This window comes from Orcinus orca, chromosome 8 (genome assembly GCF_937001465.1).
Source record: "Orcinus orca chromosome 8, mOrcOrc1.1, whole genome shotgun sequence".
NCBI classification, from domain to species: Eukaryota; Metazoa; Chordata; class Mammalia; order Artiodactyla; family Delphinidae; genus Orcinus; species Orcinus orca.
This window is the reverse complement of record NC_064566.1, coordinates 82,426,337-82,449,518: the sequence shown is the minus strand read 5'-3', so window position 1 is coordinate 82,449,518 and position 23,182 is coordinate 82,426,337. Positions and strand designations below refer to the sequence as shown.

General features: G+C 36.3%; 1 protein-coding gene across 11 annotated transcripts in view; it reads right to left on the bottom strand.

Annotated features, from left to right (window-relative positions):
- The window catches only part of GRIA4 (glutamate ionotropic receptor AMPA type subunit 4), a 517,460-nt gene that overhangs the window by 368,593 nt on the left and 125,685 nt on the right, over nucleotides 1-23,182 (bottom strand). The gene's annotated exons all lie outside the window — the stretch shown is intronic.

The following is a 23,182-nucleotide window of genomic DNA, read 5'->3' as shown; positions in this document are numbered from 1 at the left end:
GTTCTTGGCACATAGTTGGTGGTCAGCAAATATTTGCTGAATGAATAACCAAATCAATGGACACAAAGAAGAGGTTATGTGTGAAAGGTATTTGTGATTCATTAAGATATTTGGCCCTAACTAATATTTTGAATGAAGCAAGCAGCCATTTCAAGCAAATCTAACATGTAAAATTGTGTTTGCACAAAGTATAATTATGCCTCATTGTATTTAAGATGACACAATTTTACCAAAGTTAATTTACACACAGCTTGTTTGGAGCTCACAGCTTACATACTATTTTTTAAGATTTTTTTTTTTTTGATGTGAACCTTTTTTTTTTTTAAGCCTGTATTGAATTTGTTACAATACTGCTTCTGTTTTATGTTTTGGTTTTTTGGCCATGAGGCATGTGGCTCTCTGACTTGGGATCGAACCCGTACCCCCTGCATGGGAAGGCAAAGTCTTAACCACTGGACCAGCAGGGAAGTCCCGCAGCTTACATACTTTTAATGGGACTGCCTGCTCTGTGCTTTAGGCTAAGGATACATGTACAAATGTTCTAATGTCATGTTCCAAGCATGAGGGAGCCATCCAGACAGCTAGCTGAAGAAGGGAAAGGGAAGACAACTTGACAATTATTAAACTATTGTGTGTCAGGCTCTGTAATAATAGTCATTTTATATTCATTATCTCATTCAAACTTTCTACAACCCTGCAAGTTATGCATTATTCTCATTTTTCTTTTCCTTTTTTAAAAATGAAATTAGGTAAAGTTATATAACTTGTATACAATTTTACATCTAAGTGGGGAAAGAGCAATTTTTAACCCAAGTCTGATTCCAAAGTTCATGCTTATTCTACTCTACTGCTTGAAAAGAAAATCGCTGGTGAAGCACTTCCTCCATTCTGCTCTGCTGAAGGGATTTTGGCCATTATACCCCTATACTACTGGAAGAGGCACGATAAGTGTACTTATACTTCATGGAAAAAGAAGTAGGTCTTACAGGATTATGGAAAACTGATGTTGTGTTAAAAAGCCACTTCTTAAAGCAAACCAAATTTTAGCTGTCAATTTAAAAAGGACAAACACATACATAACTCAGACAAGTAAGATTGCAGTATCCACTGTTTCAATTTTTTTTGTAATTGTGCATTTCTAAAACACCCTGCACAAAATCCTGAAGGAGAATTTACAAGTAACAATGACTAGATGGAAATACTAAACATTTGCATGGTTTAGTTGGTTCATCTATAAAAACATCTACTAAAATATTTTTCCCGTTCTAGAATATAATATTAGAGCCAGTAGTCAGATGTTAGTAAATATCATAAAATGGTTGGTTTAATTGTGTGTTGTGATACATTATTTTGTCTATAATCAAATTTTAAGAATAATTGTCAAACATCTGGACTGTACACTGAGAAGGAAAACACAAAATAGAAACAATGAGCCACTCTAGTTACTTTTTCAGTCAAAGTTATATTTTTAAGCTTTTTGAGTTCTCAGAACCATTTCCAAAGTTTTCATAGTTAAATAAACTCTGATTTATAAAGCACTTTACTGCTTTGCTCTAAGCTATTAGGATATTATAGAACAGAATGGTGTCTAATAAAAATGCTATTTCATTCCCTATGATATTAAACCATGATTTATTATTCAAAGAATATTATTTATAATTTGCTTTGACTGTGTTTGTGTGTGTGTCTGAGTGTGTGTGTAATGAAAACAGAAAACACTTTTGGGTTTTGAGAAATTAGAATATGCCTTAGTATAGTAATCACTACAATCACAATACTTTTAAAAGCATTAAAGCTTGAAGTATTTATTTCCTTGCTTTTATACTAAAATAACATTTTTTCTAATAACTATTCTTAGAATAGTTAAAATCCCTCATGACCAAACAATCAGACTTTATATTAGAACATAGACTTTTGAAAAAAATTGAAATTTATGTACATCTGTTTCTTAGCCAATAAAATGAAGAGAAGTTTATTCATTCTATCCAAAGGAAAATAAATTATGCAATATGAGATTTCATTATGTATATAAAGAAATTTATGTCAAGGGTTGAAGAGACTGACAGACATGTATACTGTAAGATATAGTACACAGGGAGATTCTAAAATTTTTCTAAACAACTTATTTGGTACGCTACGAAAGAAAAGAGATTTCAGAAATTATATAACACTAAGATCCACAGTTTTCTAAAAAATCATGAACTTTTCAGACACAATAGTTTTCTAACATAACCAACCATGTTTTTAGAGAAGTGCACAATAATAAATGTTTTTTTCAGTTTGGCTCTCCAGCCACCTGTTTATTCACCTAACATTAATGTCCTCTAAATGACAACTGCAAAATTCAACCACTGCAGGTGCTAGGTGGGGAATGTGGATGGGTGAAACAGGGAAGTGTGGTGACATCAGCAATGAACTTGAGAGGACTTGCCCATTTAAGGGGGCTAGCCACTCTCATCTCCATGTAATTGTGGCAAGAGGGATTAATGGCTCAATGTGGCTGGGAATTCAGAATTTTTGACAAAATATTTAAATATGAATATTTGTGAGTAATCTGCTCATTTTTAAATGTTGGCCAACAATTGAAACATTATTTATTGTAGACTGGGTCAGGACAACTTTTATTTGTGGTCCGCATAATTCCTAGAACTGACAGTTTTCTGGGACTATTGCTGTCCTCTGTTCATTTAGGTTTGACAATATATTGCCAAACTAAATTTTATGATCTTCACAGTGTTTTTTAACCTGGTGCTCTTAAATTTGAGCTGTTTATTGTCAGTATTAAAAAGTATGTATAAGTATTTAAGTGTGTATATTTCCAGCGCCAAAGAGAAAATATCTTTCCTAGATTATGGAATTTGGTGACTGGAAGAGACCTTAGAGACTACCCTGATGAACTATCTCCTTTGTGAAGGAGGAAAGTGAATTCCTGTTACACAGTTGCTTTCCTATGGCCTCTGGACACTGACAAAGCAAAGCAGACATCCTTAGCTTAGACAAACAGTACAAGTCAAAAGTCCATCCAAATGAGAGAAACAGTAACAAGATGCTAACATGAATTAATAGATATTTAAATTTTATAGAGTGTATTATTTGTTACTGGTAAGGCAGGGAGCTCTGCGAGAAAGGAAAGTGTACACTGTCTTGTGTCATGGTGTTAAACTATATTTCATGAAATCATTGAGCTCAGAGAGTCTGCCAGATACTTCTGTAGATTTTCATTATGGGTCTGAGTACCTTTTAATTACTCAAATATTTAATCAGTGCTTCATTTTGTGTAAACTGTTCTCCTTTTTCTTCTGCTGATCAAGACAAAATGAGTTGCTTATTTCTTCTATTCACTTACAGGCAAACAGACATATAAGCCATAGTGCACTATATTGAGTCTTTAGGCAGATTTTTTTTTTTCTTTTTTTTTTTTGCGATACGCGGGCCTCTCACTGTTGTGGCCTCTCCCGTTGCAGAGCATAGGCTCCGGACGCGCAGGCTCAGCGGCCGTGGCTCACGGGCCCAGCCGCTCCGCGTCACGTGCGATCCTCCCGGACCGGAGCACGAACCCGTGTCCCCTGCATCGGCAGGCGGACTCTCAACCACTGCGCCACCAGGGAAGCCCTAGGCAGATTTTTGTTTTTGCAACTTGATTTTTCTTTTCTGAGAATGCTTGCAGATGTCATGGGTAAAATTTCTTAGGACGTTTTATATTAAAATTTTTATAATTTTTTTATGTTTAGAAGTTATATTTTTTATATTTAGAAAATATAAAAGTGAATTATTTTGAATAATAATTTGTGGATGAGGTAGCTATATATTAATTCAGCATATAATGATTGATTTGCATATTATGTTTCAGGTCCTCTATTAGGGGCTGGGAAAATAAAAATAAGTAAAATATGTTCTATAATTTTGAGAATATGCAAAATTAGACATTTATGTAACAGTATTTAATTCCATCAGGGCTAGAATATTCATTCAACAGTATTAAGCATCTATTTTGAGTTTCACAATGTTCTAGGTGCTGGGGGACACCCCGATAAATAATTCACATGTGATCCCTACTCTTACACTGAACAAATGATGACAAATGGAATAAATGCTTTTAAAAGAGGAGAGGAGTAAAGGATGCATATTTAATGAGTGCTAACTAGGAGTATGTCAGTCATAAGGTGAGGAAAAACTTTTTCAGATACAACAAATGAAAACTGCAAAGAGCTATAAAGAAACTAAAGAAAGACTATTTTGTTTCCCCTCCTACAGAGGGTGGGGAAATGGTAAGCTATAAGGCTGAAGAGCAAGTACAAAGCCAGGTCTTGGAGAACAGTGTGGATTTTGGACTTTATCCTAAGTGCAATGGGAAGCCACTCTCCTATTTGGAAGTAGGACAGTAAAGTACTATGATTTGTGGGTTTTTTTTTTTTTTTTTTTTTTCGGTACGCAGGCCTCTCACTGGTGTGGCCTCTCCCGTTGCGGAGCACAGGCTCCGGACGCGCAGGCTCAGCAGCCATGGCTCACGGGCCCAGCCACTCCGCGGCATGTGGGATCTTCCCGGACCGGGGCACTGGTGCTAGATCATGCGAATATTTTCTATTGCCAGCTGATGGAATGTGAGGCTTCATCACAGAGGGCACAAGGTGGTAGTAGCAGGCAGATATTGGCTTTAGGGTTTGGTCCTCCATTATTACTTTTCCATGCAGGAATACAGCAGCTCCCTCTGAGGAGCTCCAGCAACATCCCCAGGCCACACTCTCCTCACCAGAGACTTCCAAGCTTCTCCAGCCCACTAGAATACTCTAGCAACACACAGCTGTTCTATAAACCTGTACACGTGAGACAGACTGGGACCTAGGACCCTTTGTTGCAGTGCTGCAATGCTTCCACCTGGACAAACAAAATACAAAGAAACTATATGGGACTAAAAATAACTGTGTGCATGTGCAGTTGGGGCAAATTATGGACAAAAAGATACAAAAGACCAAAAAACTGCTGCCACTTCTAAAGAGCCAGGAGCAAAAACAAAGTATTGGGAGCAAAAGCAAGGTACTGAGCATGCCCCCTGCAGTCAACACCACCTAAGGGGTAGGCAAAACACCTAAGCCACCTCTCTGGCCCGACCCCTGGACACACCTCTACCCTTACACCATATAAGAAACAAGCTTGCCCCCTGCTGCAACAGGGGCCCCAATAAAGCCTTGTCTGAATTTCTTACCTGGTCTCTATTCAATTTCTATTGATTGGGGAAGGCCTGGTAGGTATCACACCCTCCAGACAATAACAGTTTCAAATGCTTCTGAAGATCTGATTCTGCGAGCTCTAACCCTCTACTCATCAGATCTTCTCTGGCCATTTCTAGAAACCAGGATTGGCCTGAGACTTCCTGCAGGTTTGCCTCCTGCAGGCTGTAATTTCCTATGGTAGGTACACTCTCTTCACAGAAGTCTGAATTTCTTCCCTTGACAGGGAATCTTCTCCTAGTCTTTAATTCTTATTGTTCACTCTTCCTCATCCTAGGATTGTAGCTATTCTTTTGCATTTGCTAATTTTGGACATGTTGGAGTCCTCTTGCATGCCTTTTAGTACTTAACTTCATTCTACTAATGATTCTTTACATTAATTCCCCACCCCCCACCCCTAGCAAATAAATCATGTGGTTTCTAACTCATGATGAGATTCTGACACAGCTCATGATCTGTATTTTGCTAATCAAAGCATCCTGAAGTAGCAACCACAGGATGCCTTCTGTGGTGGCAGTCAGGTTTATGTCCTAAGCCTGGTGCAAGAGGCTATATGTTGTGTGCAGGGCTGAAGCCAGGCAATGATACACGTGTCCTCACTGGACCATTTTGTGGTCAATTTGTGCAATGTTCGTGCCTTGTTCTTGGATCTAGTTAACCAGTCCTCCTGGCAATTCTGGGAAGTACTTAGTAAATTTTTAATGAATTAGCTTTTGACTTAAGTGAGCTAGAATTAGTTTCCATTGCTTGCTACTAAGAACACTGTTAGAAATAGCTAATATTTATTGAGTACTTAAATTGTTCAAGCACTGTTCTAATTACTTTATATGTATTATCATATTTAATCCTCATAGAAATACAATAAAGTATCGATTATTCATATTTTACAAATGAGGAAACTAATGTTCAGAGAGGAAAGATTTGTCCAAACTCACAGAAATAAATAGTAGAGTTGACAGTCAAAGTGACATTGATTTCTAAATCTAGTGCTCTTAATTGCACCTACAGATATCCTCTTTATTATTTTTGTGACGACAATGTGTGATCAAACACAGAGTTTTATTTTTCCCAAACAACATAGGAATTACATTTGATGGTCAAGCTAGAGAGAAAAAGCTATCTCTGTATCATTAGTGTTCAATCCAGAGCTCAAATTTTATTGAGTTTGGGGGCCAAACTGAGTCAACATTTCCTTGAGATATTTTCTGATCATTTTCTACCCATTTCTCATAGTTCTGCTAAAAATTGATATATTGGGAAATCTAACATAATTATTAATTTTCTATCCAGTGAATGGTCCAGATTAGGGAGGATAAGGGAGTTGAGGTTAAGATTAATTGCTATTAACAACAAGGTAAATAAAATTAGTAGGAAGTAAGAATCTGATATCCTTTCTTCCTCATAGTGTGAATATTTTTTCTTAGAATTTACATATCCTAACTCTCTAATTTGTTCTTTGGAAAATCATCTTATTAATTTATCATAAAAGCTAACAAATCATTATTGTTTACTAGATATGTTGATATATTTTATTCTTGAGAAATGTAAAATTTAAATTTATATTTTTATTTTAAAAGTGTAATGATGTAGTTCAGTCAGTCATTCTTTAAGGATATAATTTAGAAACACAGTTTAGGCAACTAAATGCTCTTGGACCATTTTAGAAAAAACCATGGTTTAAACAATTTAAAGAGCCCATTACACTCAACTACATTTTAAAAATTGCATAATTTGATTAAAATGACATTTAAATGTCAAGTACTTTTCCAGCATTTCCTTTCTCATGATTGCTCACTGCTGAGATATTTGTGCATAATTAGGAGGGTTTTCTCCCCCTCTTTCTTTTTTAAGTAAAAGTCTATCTCTTCAACCTTATTCATTGACACATTTGAGTGTCCATTTGTTTTCTTCCTGGAATTGAACTGTGGGGTAATTAAAACTGAGCTATTATATCTCTAACAGTTTTAATATTTAATTAAGTGAAAATCATTTAAAAGAAGAAATAGTATTTTTAAATAAGTTGACTTATAGAAGTGACAAATTCTAAGTGTGTAAATTATAATATTGGTTTGGTTGTAATATGATTTCATCAGTATAGGGAAACTGTAAACTACCTAATTTCCCAATATTGAAAAATTTCACAGTTGAATATACAATATGATTTCAAATTGGTAGAGTAGAAAAATATGTGCCAAGATATCAAGAAAAGTTGTCTTTGAGAGAAAAGTAAATGAAATTTTTATATATTCTCTTATAATTTCGAGCTCATATCAAGTTTACTATGATCAACATTCATTACTTTTTTGTTGTAAAGCAGAAACTAACACACCATTGTAAAGCAATTATACTCCAATAAAGATGTAAAAAAAAAATAATTTCAAAAACAAAAAACAAACAAACAAAACATTCATTACTTTTATAATTAGGAAAAAAAAAGCTTTATTTTGAATGTTTGAAGATAATGACTGGCTCTTCTTCAAAGTGTAAATGGTCTTTGAGCTCAAGACCAAAGCTTTCCCCAACATTTCTAGTGCAGTTTATCTTGGGCTGTTTTAGTGTTCCATGTCCAATATTAATGATTGGGAGGATAATATTTAGTTTGCTGTGGGAATAGCTGAGGGCAAAATGCTCCAGGCAGAAGGTAGAAAATTATGAAGGTCAGGATTAATAATTGCACAAATAATTTGTGCAATTGCTTGTTTAATTACGTTTTTCTTTCCTGTTTGATTGTAAAACCCACTAGGGCTAGACCTTCTGCAGGGATCTATCTGCCGCACTTTTTACAGTGCTTTGCAACATTAATAATACATACCATAATATATACCTCATATATACCATGAGGTATTCATGGTATTCATGAATACCATGAGGTATTATCGCATTGTGGTTTTGATTTGCATTTCCCTAATAACTAGTGATATTCAATAACTAGTGATGTTGAACATCTTTTCATGTGCCAGTAGGCCATCTGTATGTATTTTTTGAAAAATGTCTATTCAGCTCCTCTGTCCATCTTTTTAATTGGGTTGTTTGTTTTTTTCTTGTTGCGTTGTGTGAACTCTTTATATATTTTGGATGTTAATCCTTTATCAGATATATGATTTGCAAATATCTTCTTCCATTCAGTAGGTTGTATTTTCATTTTGGTAAGTCAGACAGAGAAAGACAAATAACATATGATTTCATTTGTATGTAAAATATAAAAAAATACAAACAAAAAACAAAATAAATGAACAAATCAAACCAAACAAAAACAAACACATAGATACAGAGAACAGAGTAGTGGTTATCTGAGGGGAAGGGGGGGGAGGGTGAAATGGGTAAAGGAGATCAATTGTATGGTGACTAATACAACTAAGTTGTCGGTGATAAGCACACTGTAGTGTACACAGAAGTAGAAATATAATGTTGCATATGTGAAACTTACATAATGTTATAAATCAATGTTACCTAAATAAAAAATATTTTAAAAAAATAATTAGGGACCTCTCTGATTGACATATATATTAAGTAAAGGAACAACTGAAATGTTCATATATTGCTGATGGGAGTGTAAAATAGTACAACCACTTCAGAAAATTGTTTGTTCCTTATGAAGCTAAAAATACACCTACCCTGCATTCCAGCAATTCTAGCCCCTAGACAAATGAAAGAACATGTCTACTGAAAGATTTGTACAAAAGTAGTAGGTTTATTAATAATCACCCAAACTGGAAACAATCCAAATGCCCATCAACAGAATAAAGTCATGGTATAAATACTATTCAGCAATTTAAAAGAATGAGCTATGGTACATTCAACAACATGGATGAATCTCATAAACATTATGTTGAGCAATAGAAAGTATATTTCATATGACTCATTTACATGAAATTTAAGAATAAGTAAGTATAATCAATGTGAAAGAAATCAGAGCAGTGGCTGTCTGTAGGGGTGAGGATTGATTGGAAGGAATCATTAAGGAATTTTCTGGAATGATAGGGGGTATAGAGATCAATACAGTTATCAAAATTCATTAAATTGTACACTTAAGATCTGTGCATTTCACTATGTGTAAATTTTACCACAATAAAGAAATGAACACATAAAGAATAAAGAATAAATTTCAATAGTTAGTACTGCTTATGAGGAATCTGAGGATGAAATATGCTTAGTGAAAGACTAATTGGCAATAATGTGAGCAATGCAATTTTAAAGAATGTTATTTGCTGTGAAAAATACAATATAGAACAGGAAACCCTTCACATTTATAGTTTCAATAGTCATTGCTTGGAATATTACCCATGCCAAGTCAGGCTCCTTTTCTCCATCAATGACTTTCTCCCTCCCACTTAGCCAAAGTCCATCTGAGTTATGTGTAAAATAAAAAATTGAAACAAAAACTTTGTGGTATATATTTACATCCCTGTACTCAGGGCCCTCAAGAAGAAAAGCGCCATGAGGGATGAGGGCTTCCTCATTAGTTTTCAGAATAAACTGATCATACATGTTTATTTTAAAAATAAACTCTGTTTTGAGTGCCTATTATGTGTCTGCTGCCTACGGTGCCATGTCCTGAGGACTCCATAAACTCGGTTCCTGCTCTAAAGTGGTTCATAATTATACATGTGTTTCTACCTGCTCAGAATTCTCCAATGACCTATTTCTAATATTTACAAAACTTAAAAGCATACATGTGCACAAAGGACCGATGGTTTGGTAAGAGGTATGTCCACAACAGATCAGGAATCGTAACCTCCCAAAACATAGTGACTCAGGGGAAAACTATACTGTAATTACCTAATCGTTTTGATAATTCCTAATACCAATCACAATTCTCTCTAGCAAACACAATGAGTGGCAGGGAAAATGGAGAATTCTGTTAGTCATTATTACCCTTTGGGTGAAAACGGACTCTTTTTTTTTTTTTTTTTTTTTTTTGCGGTACGTGGGCCTCTCACTGTTATGGCCGCTCCTGTTGCGGAGCACAGGCTCCGGACACGCAGGCTCAACGGCCATGGCTCACGGGCCTAGCTGCTCCACGGCATATGGGATCTTCCCGGACCGGGGCACGAACCCGTGTCCCCTGCATCGGCAGGTGGACTCTCAACCACTGCGCCACCAGGGAAGCCCAAAAACGAAAACTCTTTATAGCACTTTCTAAACTTAAAATTAAAAAATCGGGTACCAAGACCAGGTACTAATGTCTGAAGAGGTTCAGCTTGTCTGTTCTAGAAATAAATGCCATACAGTTAAACTGTTATCAGTCGACTTTCTTTTAAATTTAAAAATAATTCAAAAAGTCAATTCTTCATATCAAAAAACAGAGAGAGAGCAAGAGGTTGAGAGAGAGAGAGAGAGACTGTAAGAGAGAGAGAGAGAAAGAGAGATAAATTTTTTAAGAATAAAGGCTGCAACACAGTCAATGGCTCAAATATGGAGCTCAACAGACATACCTGTGATGTAAGCTCATTCATGTGTTCACCTTGTGTCCCGTTTATGGTTCCAAATTTCTAAGTAGGCCACTGATTGAAATTGACAAGAATTCTGCTCTAGGAGTTTCAGCAAGCACAAATCTTTTCCATTTCAATACACTGATAGCTCAAAGGAATAAGCTGCCAAGGGAGCAATAGAATGGAACGGCATTCCCTCTCCTTTCATCAGTGCCTGCATTAACAGTAAACTCAGGCTTCCATTTTAGCTCCTTTCAAGAGACATTAGTTTACTAGGCACAAAAGTTATCACTGCCACCAAACACAAAAAAGAGACCTCATTTAGGACTTTGAATATGCATATCATTTGGTAAGAAAATAATCAATTCTATTTTAGGTGACTGGTCTTTTTAACTCTCTGCTATCAAGTTTCTTTTAATAAATTGCTCTCTCACTGAAGTAAAAAGTATGCAAATTTTCTTATAAAGAGAGTTGCCTACACATTTTTAAATTGAGAATCCCTCAGAGAGACAAATATGTTATCTCTGAAGATTCTACCAATGAATCTTTATGAATAATAGTACTCTGTCATATCACAACCTGTGAGATCTTCCAGACTCTCGTAAAAATGAGGTAGGAGATAGATGGGCCCCAGGCCAAACAGCAAAGTTCGTTCTCCATAAAAGCAGGATAATGGGGAGGCTGGGCCCAGCCCAGATAAGAAATAAAAGACCACATATACCTCACCCTCGCAGTCAAGAAGACCTCCCCAACTACACATGCACAGAAAGACTCCCTGGAGGTCAAAAAGAGAGGGGGCGCCACCCCATAGTAAGTGATGTCAATTACCCATAGGACTTTTCCCTAGAATACATCTTGGCTAGGAGACGTGCACGCACACATGGGAGGACCCTGAGATATACCAAATACAGACTCAAAACCAGGCAAAACCAGATGATTGGTCAAAGGAAACCCAGAAGACATGCCCCATATAAATGATTCAAACTACCACAAGGGCGCAACTTTCTCTCTCTGAGCCTGCCCATGTGTCTATCCACAGGTACTGTACTCTTTTTCCTCCTAATAAACACTTTATTTGCTTCACTACTTTGATCTCAATGTAGAAATTCATTTCTACACAGCTAACGGGCCAGGGCCTTGTCCTGATTCAGTGCTCTCACTGCCGCTGCCCAACCTCAATCTCTGGCTGGAAACTGAAACCCTGCTTCAAGCAGCTTTAGGCCGAGGCTACCTGAGATCATATTTGGTGCTGAAACCTGGGACTTCAAGGTAAATTGTGGGCTTCGCCCAGCTGTGGCTTGAGACCTCTGACTTTCCCTTTTTCTCGCTTTCTCTTGCTCTCTGCTTCACTTTCTTTTCCAGTCCCACCCCTCAGGCCCTCTGGTCCTGACCCCCATGGAATTTTCCATTGCGGCCAACTCTAATTCCTCCAGGAGTTCCCCCTTCACTCCAGGCCTTGGTAGTCCACACACTGTAATGGACAGCCTATTGGGCTGGCCACTTTTAAGCAGACGACAATGCTCAAGGACAGCCCTAGCAATGCACTAGCAATGGTCCAAACGTCCCCTATTGGGGTCCCCTCGTGCAAGGGGCTTGGTTGATCAGAAACGTCTAATCAGGGGTTCATGGGAGAGTAGAGTATGCTCAAAATCCCATCAAGCACAGGATTCAAAGGAAATTCAGAGGACACTCTGAATCTCCTTCAGGTGTCTCCTAATAATGTTTCCAGGATGCTGGACTTCATTTCTAGGAGTGCAGTTAAGCCAGATGGGCTGAGAAAAGGAAAACTTAGGTTCTGTTCTAACATTTGCCTGGGTTTTATTTAAGTTGGGCATGGAAAAATGACTTGAAAATGGCTTGAAAAACACTTACCTTACCTAGACGATCTCTAATTCTTGAGACTGAGGGGAAAAAAACACCAAAAGTGGAAGAAGCCTTTAAAATTTTTTCTTATTCCAACTGTTATTTATAAACTAGTGAGTTTTATATTGTGACATCTGATTCATGACTATGTTTAGAAAAAGAAGTTAGATCTCTCGTGTCTGTCTGGATATATGTATGTCTCAGTATGTGTCTCTGTGTTTGAATAATATTGCTGAGGTTAATTTGTAAATGAGCTCTATTTAATTGGCTTAAAAAAAGTAAGTGCTTACAAATCAATCAATTCTAAATACAAAAGAAATTAAGCTAAATAAATTTCAGGTTCATGTGAACTGGGAAAAATTCAGTATTAAATTAATATCTGGTATTAATGTATAAGTTTGTCAATCTAATTAATATAGACATGTCTTTAGAGTCATCAACACTAAGTATAATATTTTATTACACATAGGTCTAATATAAGTTAAACAAAATCTTGTTGTATTTGTTACAAATCTGTCAGCAAGGAAAGTAACTCAATATGAAGAAACTTTAAGGAAATAAAATGCAAATGAGGTAAATACTTTGAGTGAACTTTTAGGAATAAAATAAATACTGACACATAAATTACTGAACATTGGCCTCCTTTTACAGAGAAACAAAAGGTTTAGAACTATTAATAACTATGTTTGGTGTCACGCTGAGATATTTTCTATAAGAAAGCACGTTTTTTTCAAAGAATTATTATTTGGATTTATGTTTACCAACCTACAGAGTGCTGACATAAAGGACAGTTTGTGGTTGCTTAAAGAAAGTAGGATGTGTGTTTTCACAAAAGAAGGTATAAAGAATTAAATTGCATTTTATTAAGGGAAAAGGAAGTAGGTCTGACTTACAGGTGGCTGTTTTTGGATAGAAAAATATGGTGATGAATACAGAAAGTGTTAAAAAGATTTGTGGAAAGTGGACCCTGAGAAAAGAGTTTTGTGCATGGTCAGGATTGACTAAGTTTAGAATGAATTTAATTGAGTAAATGAATTTTAAAAGTAAGCTGGGGCAAAATTTGAATTTGGCTTTCCTCTCTGTTAAGAGGACAAGTTTCATTAAAATGTTGAACTGCCTTTGATAACAGATTTTAAGTTTTTTTTACCTTTTATGTTATCTGTTCTGTATTAGCCTTTGAAATCCTTTATTCTTACTTTGGCTAAGTGAATAATTTTTGTTTCACAGTGATCTATGATCCTAACTGACTGACTGTTCTAAACCCTTTTGATATTTTTGACAAAACTTCCTAAATCAAATTCTAATGAGGGAGATAGATAGGTTCTAGGTGGTGAAGTAGAAGGATGTGCGCACACTCTCTCTTGTGAGAGAACCGGAATCAAAACTAACTGCTGAACAATCATTGACAGGAGGACACTGGAGCTAACCAAACTAAATACCCCACATCCAAAAACAAAGGAGAAGCCTCAGTGAGACAGGAGGAGGGGTGCATTCACAATAAAATCAAATTCCATAACCTCTGGGTGGGTAACTCACAAACTGGAGAACAATTATACCACAGAAGTTCACCCACTGGAGTGAAGGTTCTGAGCCCCACATCAGGCTTCCCAACCTGGGGGTCTGGCAATGAGAGGAGGAATTCCCAGATAATCAGACATTGAAGGCTGGTGGGATTTGATTGCATGACTTCGATAGGACTGGGCTAGACAGAGACACCACTTTTGGAGGGCACACACAAAGTAGTGTGTGCATCAGGACCCAGGGGGAAGGAGTAGTGACCCCTTAGTAGACTGAACCAGACCTATCTGCTAGTGTTGGAGGGTCAAATGCAGAGACAAGGGGTTGCTGTGGCTCACCACGGGGGCAAGGACACTGGCAAGAGAAGTTCTGGGAAGTACTACTTGGTGTGAGCCCTCCTGGAGTCTGCCATTCGCACCACAAAAGAGCACATAGGCTCCAGTGCTGGGTCACCTCAGGCCAAACAACCAACAGGGAGAGAACTCAGTCCCACCCATTAGCAGACAAGAGGATTAAAGTTTTACTGAGCTCTGTCCACCAGAGCAACACCCAGCTCTACCCACCCACAGTACCTCTCATCTGGAAGCTTCCACAAGCCTCTTAGATAGCCTCATTCACCAGAGCACAGACAGCAGAAGCAAGAAAAACTAGATTCCTGCAGCCTGTGGAACAAAAACCACATTCACAGAAAGATAGACCAAATGAAAAGGCAGAGGACTATGTACCAGATGAAAGAACAAGATAAAACCTTAGAAAAACAACTAAATGAAGTGGAGATAGGCAACTGTCCAGAAAAAGAATTCAGAAAAATGATAGTGAAGATAATCCAGGACCTCAGAAAAAGAATGAAGGCAAAGATCGAGAAGATGCAAGAAATGTTAAACAAAGACCTAGAAGAATTAAAGAACAAACACCTAGAAGAATTAAAGAACAAACAGAGATGAACAATACAATAACTGAAATGAAAAATACAGTAGAAGGAATCAATAGCAGAATAAATGAGGCAGAAGAACGGATAAGTGACCTGGAAGGCAGAATGGCAGAAATCACTGCCATGGAACACAATAAAGAAAAAGAAATGAAAAGAAATGAAGACAGCCTAAGAGACCTCTGGGACAACATTAAACACAACAACATTCACACTGTAGGGGTCACAGAAGGAGAAGAGAGAGAGAAAGGGCCTGAGAAAATATTTGAAGAGATTATACTTGAAACTGTCCCCAACATGGGAAATGAAATAGCCACCCAAGTCCAGGAAGTGCAGAGAGCCCCAGCAAGATAAACCCAAGGAAAAACATGCTGAGACACATAGTAATTAAACTGACAAAAATTAAAGACAAAGAAAAATTATTAAAAGCAACAAGGGAAAAATGATTAATAACATACAAGGGAACTCCCGTAAGGTCAACAGCCGATTTCTCAGCAGAAACTCTACAAGCCAGAAGGGAATGGCACAGTATATTTAAAGTGATGAAAGGGGAGAACCTACAACCAAGATTACTCTACCCAGTAAGGATCTCATTCAGATTCAACGGAAAAATCAAAAGCTTTACTGACAAGGAAAAGCTAAGAGAATTCAGCACCACCAAACCAGCTCTACAACAAATGCAAAAGGAACTTCTCTGAGTGGCAAACACAAGAGAAGAAAAAGACTTACAAAAACAAACCCAAAACAATTAAGAAAAAGGTAATAGGAACATACATATCTATAATTACCTTAAATGTGAATGGATTAAACACTTCAACCAAAAGACATAGACTAGCTGAATGGATACAAAAACAAGACCCATATATATGCTGTCTACAGAAGACGCACTTCCGACCTAGGGACACATACAGACTGAAAGTGAGGGGATGGAAAAACATATTCCATGAAAATGGGAATCACAAGAAAGCTGGGTGGCAGTACTCATATCAGATAAAATAAACTTTAAAATAAAGAATGTTACAAGAGACAAGGATGGACACTATATAATGATCAAGGGATCAGTCCAAGAAGAAGATATAACACTTCTAAATATATATGCACCCAACATAGGAGCATCTCAATACATAAGGCAAATGCTAACAGCTATAAAAGAGGAAATTGACAGTAACACAATAATAGTGGGGGACTTTAATACCTCATTACACCAAAGGACAAATCATCAAGATAGAAAATTAATAAGGAAATGCAAGCTTTAAATGACACAATAGACCAGAGAGATTTAATTGATATTTATAGGGCATTCCATCTGAAAACAGCAGATTACACTTTCTCAAGTGCCCACAGAACATTCTCCAGGATAGATCACATCTTCGTTCACAATCAAGTCTCAGTAAATTTAAGAAAATTGAAATAATATCAAGCGTCTTTTCCGACTGCAAAACTATGAGATTAGAAATAAATTACAGGTAAAAAGACATAAAAAACAAAAACACATTAAGGATAAACAATACGTTACTAAATAACCAAGAGATCACTGAAGAAATCAAAGAGGAAATGAAAAAATACCTAGAGACAAATGAGAACAAAAACGCAATGATCCAAAACCTCTGGGATGCAGCAAAAGTAGTTCTAAGAGAAAAGTTTATAGCAGTACAATCCTACCTCAAGAAACAAAAAATCTCAAATAAACAATCTAACCTCACACCTAAGGGAACTAGAGAAAGAAGAACAAACAAAACCCAAAGTTAGTAGAAGGAAAGAAATAAAAAAATCAGAGCAGAAATAAATGAAATAGAAACAAAGAAAACAATTTAAAAAATCAATAAAACTAACAGTTGGTTCTTTGAGAAGATAACAAAATTGATAAACCTTTAGGGAGACTCATCAAGAAAAAGAAAGAGGGGACTCAAATCAATAAAATTAGAAATGCAAAAGGAGAAGTTACAATGGACACTGCAGAAATACAAAGCATCATAAGAGACTAATACAAGCAACTCTATGACAATAAAATGGACAACCTGGAAATAATGGACAAATTCTTACAAAGGTATAACCTTCCAAGACTAAAGCAGAAAGAAAGAGAAAATATGAACAGACCAATAATGAAATTGAAACTGTGATTAAAAGTCTTCCAACAAATAAACTCCAGGACTAGATGGCTTCACAGGTGAATTCCATCAAACATTTAGATAAGAGTTAACATACATCTTTCTCAAACACTTCCAAGCAATTGCAGGGAGGGGAACACTCCCAAATTCATTCTACAAGGCCATCATCACCCTGATAACAAAACCAGACAAAGATACTACAAAAAAAGAAAATTACAGACCAATATCACTGATGAATATAGATGCAAAAACCCTCAACAAAATCTAGCAAACAGAATCCAACAACACATTAAAATGATCATACACCATGATGAAATGGGATTTATCCTGGGGATGCAAGGATTCTTCAATATCTGCAAATCAATCAATGTGATGCACCATATTAACAAATTGAATAATAAAAAACATATCATCATCTCAATAGATGCAGAAAAAGCTTTTGACAAAATTCAACATCAATTTATGATAAAAACTCTTCAGAAAGTGGACATAGATGGAACCTACCTCAACATAAAAAAGGTTATATACAAGAAACCCACAGCAAACAACATTCTCAATGGTGAAAAGCTGAAAGCATTCCCTCTAATATCAGGAACAAGACAAGGATGTCCACTCTTGCCACTATTATTCAACATAGCTTTGGAAGTCCTAGCCACAACAAACAGAGAAGAAAAAGAAATAAAAGGAATCCAAATTGGAAAAGAAGAAATAAAATTGTTACTGTTTGCAGATGACATGATACTATACATAGGAAATCCTAAAGATGCCACCAGAAAACTACTAGAGCTAATCAATGAATTTGGTAAAGTTGCAAGATACAAACTTAATGCACAGAAGTCTCTTGCAGTCCTATACACTAACAATGAAGATCAGAAAGAGAAATTAAGGAAACAATCCCATTCACTATTGCAACAAAAAGAATAAAATACCTGGGAATAAACCTACCTAAGGAGGTAAAACACCTGTACTCAGAAAACTATAAAACATTGATGAAAGAAATCAAGGATGACACCATCACATGGAGAGATATACCATGTTTATGGATTGGAAGGATCAATATTGTGAAAATGACTATATTACCCAAAGCGATTACAAATTCAATGCAATCCCTATCAAATTACCAATGGCATTTTTACAGAACTAGAATAAAAAATCTTAAAATTTGTATGAAGACAAGAAAGACCCCAAATACTCAAAGCAATCTTGAGGAAAAAAAACAGAGCTAGAGGAATCAGACTCCCTGAATTCAGATGATACTACAATGCTACAGTAATCAAAACAATATGGTACTGGCACAAAAACAGAAATATAGATCAATGGGACAGGACAGAAAGGCCAGAGATAAACCCACGAACCTATGGTCAACTAATCTATGACAAAGGAGGCAAGGTTATACAATGGAGAAAAGACAGTCTCTTAAATAAGTGGTGACAGGAAAACTGGACAGCTACATGTAAAGGAATGAAATTACAACACTCCCTATCACCATACACAAAAGTAAACTCCAAATGGATTAAAGACCTAAACGTAAGACTGGACATTATAAAACTCTTAGAGGAAAACATAGGAAGAACACCCTTTGACATAAATCACAGCAAGATCTTTTTTGACCCACCTCCTAGAGTAATGGAAGTGAAAACAAAAATAAACAAATGGGACCTAGTGAAACTTAAAAGTTTGCCCAGCAAAGGAAACCATAAACAAGACGAAAAGACAACCCTCAGAATGGGAGAAAATATTTGCAAATGAATCAACGGACAAAGGATTAATATCCGAAATATATAAACAGCTCAAGCAACTCAATATTTAAAAAAACAAAACAACCCAATTAAAAAATGGGCAGAAGACCTAAATAGACAATTCTCCAAAGAAGACATACAGATGGCCAATAAGCACATGAAAAGATGCTCAACAGCGCTAATTATGAGAGAAATGCAAATCAAAAATACAATGAGGTATCACCTCACGCAGGTCAGAATGATCATCATCAGAAAATCTACAAACAACAAATGTTGGAGAGGGTGTGGAGAAAAGGAAACCCTCCTGCACTGTTGGTGGGAATGTAAATTGATACAGCCACTATGGAGGGCAGTATGGAGTTTCCTTAAAAAACTAAAAATAGTACTACCATATGAGCCAGCAATCCCACTACTGGGCATATACCCAGAGAAAACCATAATTCAAAAAGACACATGCACCCCAATGTTCATTGCAGCACTATTTACAATAGCTAGGTCATGGAAGCAACCTAAATACCCATCGACAGACAAATGGATAAAGAAGATGTGTTGTATGTATACAATGGAATATTACTCAGCCATAACAAGCAATGAAATTGGGTCATTTGTAGAGATGTGGATGGACCTAGAGACTGTCATACAGACTGAAGTATGTCAGAAAGAGAAAAACAAATATCATATATTAATACATATATGTGGAATCTAGAAAAATGGTACAGATGAACCGATTTGTAAGGCAGAAATAGAGACACAGATGTAGAGAACAAATGTATGGACACAAAGGGGGCAAAGCCAGGGTGGGTTGGTGGTGTTGGGATGAATTCAGAGATTGGCATTGACATATATACACTAATAACTATAAAATAGATAACTAAAAATAACCTGCTGTATAAAAAAATAAATAAAATTAAATTCAAAACAAAAATTTCTAATGAAGTCCTTTTGACCTGTAGATAACTTTGGGATGCTTCAAAGGGCCCCTGAAACATCCCAAAGAGCGATATTAAACTACTTAGGTTCATTTGGCATGCTAAATTACATGGGAAGCATTGTCTAATGAATAATAAATATTCTTATGTTATATTGTAAGGTAAATGTTATTAATATAGATATTCTAGTAATTATATGGAATTCCTAAAATTCTGAGATGCCCTGGTAAAATGTTATCAGTCATAATTCTAGTTATTATCTTAAACTGTTGTATGTCACATCAGAAACCAAGTTTCTTTTTCAATTGCATTGTAATCAGATTTTAAACGTGCCTTTTTAAGGCTTTTATCATTACAGACACAGTTTCACTCTAATGCTTCGCAAAAATGCTTCCTCTTCAAGAAGACTCATAAAAAAGACTTTTTGATTAATACAAGTTTCTGACTCTCAGACCATAATGCTGAACTGTGTAAGAAGTTGAAGAATTCTAATGAAAAACCTGATGGCTTCATAAAAAGTTAACAAAAGAACTGATTGAACTGGTAAATATGGTTATAATTTTTATGGCTTCTATCTGAAAAATTACTAGTTTGAATCTGTGTTTTCCAGGTATAAGGAAACCTTCCCCTCAAACTTATTATGACTTACAGTAATTTGGTAAATTATACTTTTGTAAGCAGAATTGAAACATTTATCTTTTTTCACTATCTGCTCACTCCAGAGATAGGAAACTCTTATGTTCCCAGCAGCTTTATCAGATAAATTAGGAAGGACACCTCACTAACCGTTACAGAAATCTCCAGGTATTTTTGAGCCTTGAAAAGGGATGAATTCACCTAGATCTGTTAGGCGAAATCTGTGATAAGCCCTTGGCATGAATTTCCTAGTACTGAGAGGTCTTTTAAAGTCCAGTCTGAGACTCACTATAAAAGTTTCAGCAAGCAAAACACCTGTATGATCAAGTATAGTAGGCTAAGTTTATTGAAACCAGACTATTTTGCAAACAAATTACTCTTAATTTGGTTATGTTTGGTAAAAACAAGGGTAACTTTAGAGAGAAAAAGATTATGTTTCAGTGAATATTAAATTCTAATTTTGTTAATGGAGGTCTGTATTTACTAAGACACACCTCCCAGATAGTTCCTTGCTGTTATGTTATGTTAATGTAAAGTTTAATTGAATTATTTAAAGGACACTCTAAGTTTGTTTCTGAAGCTTATCTCAGTAATCTACCTTTGAATGAAGGTCAGATGCCCCACAACCTGAAACCAGTGGATTATGCATACTGGAAAAGACATAATTTAAAGGACTATCTCCAGCTTAGATGGAAGGACCCTTATCAGGTACTCTTAACTAGCTCATGCACAGTGAAACTAAAGGGAACTGACTCTTGAATTAATTTCCACTCACAAAGGGCCCCTGATTTGGACTGGCCTATAGGGAGGACTGCTGACCTCAAACTCACCTTAAAACAAAGCTCAAACAGAGGAGAAACTACACTCACACTAGGACAAAAAGAAGACGACACCAGCAGTAGACAGCTAGCCCAAGATCCTGGACCTGACTTGTACGATCATTTATAATGTTTTATTTTGTTTCCTTTTTTTTGATGTTGTTGGAGTATAGTTGCTTTACAATGTTGTGTTAGTTTCTGCCACACAGCAAAGTGAATCAGCGATACATATACACACATCCCCTCCCTATTGGACCTCTCCCCCACATCACACCCAACTAGGCCATAACAGAGCACCAAGCTGAGCTCCCTGTGCTATACAGCAGGTTCCCACTAGCTATCTGTTTTACACATAGTAGTGTATTTATGTCAAACCTAATCTCTCAATTCATCCCACTCTCCCCTTCCACCCCTGTGTCCACATGTCTGTTCACTACATCTGCCTTTCTATTCCTGCCCTGCAAATAAGTTCACCTGTATCATTTTTCTATTTTCCACATATATGCGTTAATATACAATACTTGTTTTTCTCTTTCTGACATACTTCACTCTGTATGACGGACTCTAGGTCTATCCACGTCTTTACAAATGACCCAATTTAATTACTTGTTATGGCTGAGTAATATTCCATTATATATATGTACCATATCTTCTTTATCCATTCATCTGTCAATGGACATTTAGGTTGTTTCCATGTCTGGCTATTGTAAATAGTGCTGCAATGAACAGAGGGGTACATGTGTCTTTTTGAATTATGGTTTTCTCAGGGTATATGCTCAGTAGTGGGATTGCTGGGTCATATGGTAGTTCTATTTTTAGATTTTTAAGGAACCTCCATACTGTCCTCCACATGGCTGTATCAATTTACATACCCACCATCAGTGCAGGAGGGTTTCCTTTTCTCCACACCCTCTCCAACATTTGTTGTTTGTAGATTTTCTGATGATGATCATTCTGACAAGTGTGAGGTGATAACTCATTGTAGTTTTGATTTGCATTTCTCTAATAATTAGCGCTGTTGAGCATATTTTCATATGCCTCTTGGCCATCTGTATGTCTTCTTTGGTGAAATTTCTATTTAGCTCTTCCGCTCATTTTTTAATTGGTTTACTTGTTTTTTTGCTATTGAGCTGCATGAGCTATTTGTATATTTTGGAGAGTAGTCCCTTGCCTGTTGTTTCATTTGCCAATATTTTCTCCCATTCTGTGAGTTGCCCTTTCGTCTTCTCTATGGTTTCCTTTGTTGTGCAAAAGCTTTTAAGTTTCATTAGGTCGCATTCACTTATTTTTGTTTTTATTTTCATTACTCTCGGAGGTGGATCATAAAAGATCTTCTGTGATTTATGTCAAAGAGTGTTGGTCCTATGCTTTCCTCTAAGAGTTTTAAAGTGTCCTGTCTTACATTTAGATCTTTAGTCCATTTTGAGTTTATTTTTGTGTATGGTGTTAGGTAGTGTTCTAATTTCATTCTTTTACATGTAGTTGTCCCGTTTTCCCAGCCACATTTATTGAAGGGGTTGTATTGTCTGCATTGTATATCCTTGCCTCCTTTGTCATAGATTAGTTGACCATAGGTGTGTGGGTTTATCCCTGGGTTTTCTGTCCTGTACCATTGATCTATAATTCTGTTTTTGTGCCAGTACCATACTGTCTTGATTACTGCAGCTTTGCAGTATAGTCTGAAGTCCGGGAGCCTGATTCCTCCAGCATGATTTTCCTTTCTCAAGATTGCTTTGGCTAATCGGGGCTTTTGTGTTTCCATACAAATTGTAAAATTTTTTTGTTCTAATTCTATGAAAAATGTCATAGGTAATTTGATAGGGATTGCATTGAATCTGTAGATTGCTTTGGGTAGTATAGTCATTTTTACAATATTGATTCTTCAAATTCAGGAGCATGGTATATCCCTCCATCTGTGTCATCTTTGATTTCTTTCATCAGTGTTTTATAGTCTTCTGTGTACAGTTCTTTTGCCTCCTCAGG